Below are 7,151 nucleotides of genomic sequence, written 5' to 3' on the forward strand. Positions count from 1 at the left end.
GTATAAAATAGGAGTTTGTACACGTCAGGTGCTTTCATAATTTGATCAACGAGGAGGACAAGCATGCAGATGTTCTTGGTAAATTTATTTTAAACAAAAATCTTACAAAAAATTGACAGAACTTCCATCACAATCTTTTGAATGTCATAAAAATAAAAACAGTCCTGGTTAGCAAGGTTGTTGGGGACTATTACCAAAAACAAATGGAAATATACAGCTCTGTTCAGAATAAAGCTGGCTGTAGCTGAATTTTGTTGGATGAAATATACTGGTTTGTCTTTAAAACCCAGTCTACTTTCAGAATCAATTTTCTCCCATCCATAGGAGACTCTTATAATCTCATGAGTTAGACCATCTAAGAGGGCTCTCCTTTTTCAAGACTGTCAGCAGGTAGTCATGATACTGAACAATAGGTAAGAAGAGTCTAAATACTCAGAGGATGCCTGCATGCCTGGTCTCTAACGTGTATTCTTTGCAGCTAGTGTTGACATTTGCCCCTTACAGATGAGGGAATATATGTAGAGTGGTTAGATGGCTTGTTAAAGGTTACAATGATGATGAGTAACTCACCAGGATTTGATGCCAGAATTCTGTTTCCTTGGTGTTTTTTTTATTGTCTTTGGTGACTCCTTCCTGCATTAGAGATGACAAGCACAAGGTAGGAATGAGCGGATTTGGGGTGAGAAAACTTTATAAATATTTGCTCTTGTTACCTCTGTTGCAACTTGTGATCCAAAAGGGTCTCATCCCTCCACCAAAAGTGAATTATTCAGTGAAAACCCATGAACAGAAAGCACCAACTATATGGTTGACTTCTCCCATAACTCTGTAAAGGGGACTTTCCGACTGTTTCTCAGCATGAAGGAGGGAGGAAAAGAAGAAAAAAAAATTCTTTTTTGGTACACCTAACTTTCCAGTTTGGGCTTGAGGTAGAGTGAGATGTCAGATGTGAGTGGAGTTCTGTCACTGATAACAATCCATGTAAGCAGAAGGTAAGGGAGGAGACAGATCCCTGCCATCTTGGGGAATACCTTTATCACCTTGGTGTAACATTTAATGGAAATTTACCAGTATTTTAAATTCTAGCTACCTAGGTAGTCGTCTTCATATTTTTAAGGTGGCTTACAGAAGAGCTTCATTTTAATGTCTTTAATACAGATTTTTAGCTTAGTTGACTGAGTATTGAAAAATCATTGCATTTCTTTTAAATCCTGTTTCTTTGACCTTGATAAATAGCACTTAGAAAAGTCAACTTTTTTAGAAGTCACTGCAGCTTATGCTTCTGAATGCTAAAATTTTTCAAAACAGACCATTTTGTGGTGTTTATTTTACCCCCTCTTCAGAGTTAACCATCTCAGAGAATGGCCTATTGTGTTTATTGATTTTGCATAGAGATACACAAGCAGTTGTAGAATGAAATTCATCATTTCAGGAGCTGGTAAATACTGGGTCATTAAAAATTAACATGTAGTTTGTACCTGTATTTCGAGGGAAAATGGTGGATATAGAGGTAGAGGGTGACTTGGGAATGAAGAATGGAAAGAACATTTCAAAAGCCTCCAGGTTAAGGGGAACTTAAGAGAACTATGGTCTGGATGTAGTAGACGTGTTTGAAGGGTGGTTTGGGAGAAGTTTCCAAATTCACATCAGGTATCAGGAAAGCTGTGTGATTGTGTGGAAGCAGGGCTGTAAATGTTCTAATGAATGTGAGGATGAGGAAGTAGAAGCAAGCTGCTGGAGAAGGTCTTCAGTATTTGCTAACACTCTGGATTTTGGGGGGAAAAAAATCACTGGGGACCAGGTTACCTTTTTTTTTTTAAGATTTATTCATACAGAACTGGGTACAGGCCAGAGATGCGGAGGGTGAGAGGTTTCACCAGGGACAGAATGGGGAACAGAACAGGCAGATGGAGGAAGTACACTGCTGAGGGGAGCAGCAGGCTGGTCAGGAGAGGTCTGCCACGCCATGTGGATCTCCTCAGGGGCAGGCGGGAATTGAACTCATGTGGAAGTGGCTTAAGCTTCTTAGTGCTGTGCTTTAACCCGCTGGGTTAAAGCAGGGAGGGCCCAGGTTACCCTTTTTAAAAATGTTCTAAAGTAGGAAATCCCCCAGAACCTTTTCCACAGGCCTTTATTTTTCCAAAAAAGGTATTGAATGCATATGGGAAAAATAGCAAACAATTTGAAAAAAGGCAAGAGGGGGAAAATGTTCTCCCCATCCAAAAAAGCCCGTTGGTCTGAGTCTGTCTTGCATCCTTGGATGGTTATCTGGCCCATCCTGGAAAGCTAGGCCTCCTCCCCAAAGCTAGGCTTGTTTGCTTGGTCATTTCCTCCTATTTTTATGCTTATTCATCCTGTGGCTTGTGTTCTCCTTGACAGGCCTATTTTTTTTTCCACCCTCCTGTGGGGAGAGATAACATTCTCAGGACTAAATTCTCATCTGATAAGTTTTATTTTTAACCATTCTCTACATCCTTTCCTCCGGGCTTCTTATTTTCTGAGCCTACATATTTCTCTGTCTTTTTTTGGCTCTTTTAGAAGGTGTGAGCAGAACATCGGGTTACAATGTATTGTGCCAGGGGTTTTCCACTCTGAGCAGCTGCTTGGGGGTGCTGGGAACCCAGGGAGCCACCCACAGCAGGGAGACTTTCTCCTTCACAAGTGTTCCTGTTTTTAGCTGGGCCAATCACTCTTCCCTCCGGCTTCCCCTCCCTCCTGTCTCTTAAGTTCCCTTTTCAGAGTAAATATATGTAATCCTGATGAAGGAAACATCAAAACTAATATGACTTGCAGTGATTATTGTGGGCTGTGTCCCTATCAGTGGCCTTGAAGCCACTTCAAGCTCCCACAGGGTGACAAAGCCATGACTTGACCTGATTCTTGGATGGAGATGAATGAAAGCAGCCGGAGTCCACCGATGGAAGGGGACGCCTTCTGTTTGGATTTGTTTGTCATGTGACTGCTGGCTGAGGCTTTCCCAGACAAGTGTGTTAGGAGAAAGCCCATCTCAATTACTGAAGTGTACATACATTGTTTTTTTTTTTTTTTTTTCCCCTTTTAGCCTCTGACCCACCTCTTCCCCACCCCCCTTCTTAACAACTAAATATAGTTATGGCTGAAAGTTTTCCAACTCACACTAGGGTGAAGGGGAAGTTTTTAACAGTAGAGAGGTTTTTTTTTTTTTTTGGAAGATTTATTTATTTGTAATTGGGGAACAGGCCAGAGGTGCAGGGGAGGTGAGAGGGTTCACCAGAGGCAGAGTGTCCCCACGAAACAGGCAGATGGACCAAGTACACTGCTGAGAGGAGCAGCAGGCGGGTCAGGAGAGGTCTGCCGCGCCATGTGGGTCACCTCAGGGGCAGGCGGAGAGTGGAATTTGCAATGACTGGCTGCATCCCCCAGAGAGGGCTGTGCATGGGAATGCATTCGGAAACTTGAACTTCATGGCCTCTGCCTGCATTGCAGGCCCATTCTCAATGGGCCAATTGTCTCTCAAGTATCGCTTAGCTCTGTCATGCATCATATGTACATATAGTCATGCCACATTTCCTATAGCACTGCAGTAGGCACTGGCAAACAAAAAAAAAAAAGATGTGTGGTATAACGTCACCCAATGTAAGGCTAAGAAGTAGAATCTAGAACATTACTAACATAAGCACTTCACCAGGGCAAACCAACTAGGGACCCTAGTAGATGACACATAGAAATTAGGACAATTGGAGGAGAGTTAAGGGACTTTACTGAGGTGGGGAGGTCAAAGGAACCCCAAGAGAGAATGGAGCACCAGAGGCTGGGCCAGCAGGTGGTGCCATCCCAGGCATGGAGTGTGGGAAGCTCGAGTAACAAGCGATGACCAGAAACATCTGGGTGGAGAGCCCCGCCCGCAGCCCCCGCAGGAAGTGGGTCTTTGCTGGAGGAACCCAGCTGTCTGAGGCGCCCTTCAAGAAAGGAGCCAGGGAAATGACATCCACTGCCCTGCTTTCCCTTCTTCAGATCGGTGCAGCACACTTGTTTACGGCCCTTTAGAAGCCGACCAGTGGCCACGGGTAGAGTGTGTGGAGGGGGCAAAAAGAAGATGGTCCCACACGGACCCCCAGCGGTTCCCACCCCTCACTGCCTTTTCTCACTATCCGGTTTTGGTATTGTACTTAGAGTAATAGAAAAGTTTCATTGATTCACATTGGAAGTTGCCTTCTTTGCAAGTGAGCTGAAGATAAAAAGTTTTACCACCTTAAAAATATGCTAGGGGTCTGTGTTTTGACGATTTCGTCTGAGGGTGTGCAAAAACGTTTGGACATCACTGGTAGACAGTGAGCACTCAGCGGGTGAAGGCAGGAGTGGTCTTCCTCGTCTGGGGAGAGGGTGACCCACGCCTGGCCGTCACGATGGTCACCAGTACTGTCTCTGCAGGAATCTATGAACTCTCGCCCAAGGGCCTCAGAGATTCATGTTCCCTGCTTGCATGGTCACACCTGCCTCATCCTCACTCATGTGCATACAGAGCAACCAGGATTTGAAAAGACTAGTCTGCTCTGTGCGCCTGACCAAGGTATTGCGCTTGTCTTACAGAAGGGCTTCAACCCGCGGCGCTCAGACTGCTTGCAGGAGGGTCCGCGTGGGTTCTGGCGGTGAGCCATCAGCTGACTGCTTCTCACTGGACCATGAGTAGTGAAGGTAGTGCACGGGCATCGTTATACTTCTAGGGGAGCCCGGGATGTTGTTCTCGATGGCCTTCCTCCAGCTCTCTGACTCAGGCTGCAGGCTGATCCACAGCTCCCGGGCCGGAAGGGCACCTCTTGTGCCAGGGTGCCTCTCCACACAGTTGTTCAGGATTTCCATGATCACCCCTGCTCTCTTGAACATATACACCCAGTTTGGTTTTTTTTTTTTTCCAGTTTGGTTTTTATGCCAGGATTTTGCTCCCAGTTCTGCTGCTAATGGGTAGGCACCATATCACCTATGTGGTGCTGCACTGTCTGGATGCAAGATATGTCAGGGGCATCCAAGACCAGTGGAAGCCTCACTGGACTGGCACCAGAAGTCAAGAGAGGCCAGGCACTGAGGAAACTCTCAGGATGGCCACCTACCCCTGCCCCCCTCCACTCCCACCTCACCCCGGCCCTAGGAAAAGCTTCATTTGGATGCTAGTCACTAGCTATGCAAGTGACTTGCAGGTTACATGACATTCAACTGTTTTCACATATCCAAGTCCCACAAAACGACTATCATTTTCCAGGTTCATCTTTTGGGGCCAGATCAGAAACCTAGATTAAGGCCCCAGGGGTCAGATACCTTGGTGTGGTGGGTAAGGCAGGCCCCTCCAGATCCCACGGGTCACATTCACTCTTTTGGTTCTTGTTAACATGGGAAGGGAAGTAATAACCTACCACTTCTTAGGTAAACAACTGTAGTTGAATGTGTTCTAAAAATGTGTTTATATGGACACACACACGAGAGTGGCTGCCTCTTTCCATCTTCCCATGTGCACTGATTTTCTAATCAGATTCACCTTTGAAACCTGGGATCTGAGATCATGAGGGGCTGCAAATAGGTTCAGTCAGTGGAAAGCAGAGCAGTAAGGGGCTGGACTTGGTGTCTTGAAGAGGAGCCAGGAAGGGTGTCAACAGCTGACGGCACTTTCTCATTTCACAACATTCCCAAGGTGGGTTCTGCCTCATACCTCACTTGACTCATTGGGGAAGTGGGCTGAGTGGCTGAGTAATGCTGACCCTGCCCAAGCACCTAGGGCCTCACAATTAGATCATGTCTCTGAAACATACATTGGAGCCTGCCTTTGAGGGTGACCAGAACAAATGAAAGGAATGTTATTATGAAGTTTCATCTTCAAGGAGAATAATTACATCATGGTCATTTATTTCCCTATTAGCTGATGGACAGCAGCTTCTTAGAACAGGAAATAGACTGTGCTCTAAACTGTAGGTCTAGTTCACATTCCCTCCCATGCCCCACCATTTGTCTCTCCTGCATCCACTAGTGTGCCATGGAAGTAGAGATGGCCACAAATCAACTTTGCAAGGCCTCACCGATTCTTGCAGGAGCTGCACCAGGGTCAGTTCCAGGGTCAGTTAACCACTTGCTAACTGACATCCTTCACAGCTGTTGCTCATTTTTTCCCAGATAAATAAACTCAGGCTTGGAGGTGCTTAAATGTCAGCTGTTGCTCCCTCTGAAGCTTAAATTTGGCTCCATGCCGCACTCGTGCTTTTTTCCTTACCAACCCACTACCGGCAGCCTTGAGTCAGACTGTGTCCACTGCCCGCAGGGCTGGGCACAGAGTTATCCAGCCCCCAAAGGTCTGGACCCACAACCTAGTCCTGGCTGTAGTGTTTGCAAGCTTGGAAAAGGTACAAGTCTGACGTAAGGGAGGAAATCACTAGCTCTACAGGTGAGAGACTGGGTTGGGACACCCTTGGGTAAAAGGTGGTGTGTGTGGGTGATACATGACACAAAAGGGTTCCAAACAGCTGGGCACCACTTGGGTGCATATGTCTGTGAGATGTAGGTGGTTCTCAGATGCTGACGGGCAGAGGCTGGCTGGGGTGTGACACTGTATTCACCAGCCTGTGCAGCAAGTTGGCAGAGCAGTGAGGCAGCGCGTAGACTTCGGAGTCAGACCTAGTTTTGAATTCCAGCACAGTTGTTTCTAACTGTTCAACCTCTTTAAGTTATTTCTCCTCTATGTGCCTCAGTTTTCTCTGCCATTATGCCTCTATTCCCTTTAATGGTTATATGATAGCCCACTACCCAAAGCATATCCTGTCTGGTTTAGAGGCTTTGGTGCCAAAAGACAAGCGCTTTCTCCACCAGGTGCTGTGATATTTCTATTGAATTTGGCTGCTGAAAGCCAGCTGGTTATTTGTGACTACAAGAGACACTTTTTTGGGTAAATGAACAAAACCAGTATAGGGTGAGGAGACTGATGAAACTGTTAAGGGAGAGTTAGAGTCAGAGCTTCCCAAGGTGGATTTGGAGAAAAAAGGAAGGCAAATGGCCAGGGCTTCCTGGGGTCTGCCCTGGAACACAGGCGGAGGGACCCTCCTCTTCAGGCAGCCCAGAGCTCAACTCCATTGGGCAACTCTGACTGCCGCATTGCTGGTTGAAGGAAAAGACCGTGCAGTAGAAAGCAAAGA

The sequence above is a fragment of the Condylura cristata genome, unplaced genomic scaffold (genome assembly GCF_000260355.1).
Source record: "Condylura cristata isolate star-nosed mole 26May11 unplaced genomic scaffold, ConCri1.0 scaffold00013, whole genome shotgun sequence".
Taxonomy (NCBI): Eukaryota; Metazoa; Chordata; class Mammalia; order Eulipotyphla; family Talpidae; genus Condylura; species Condylura cristata.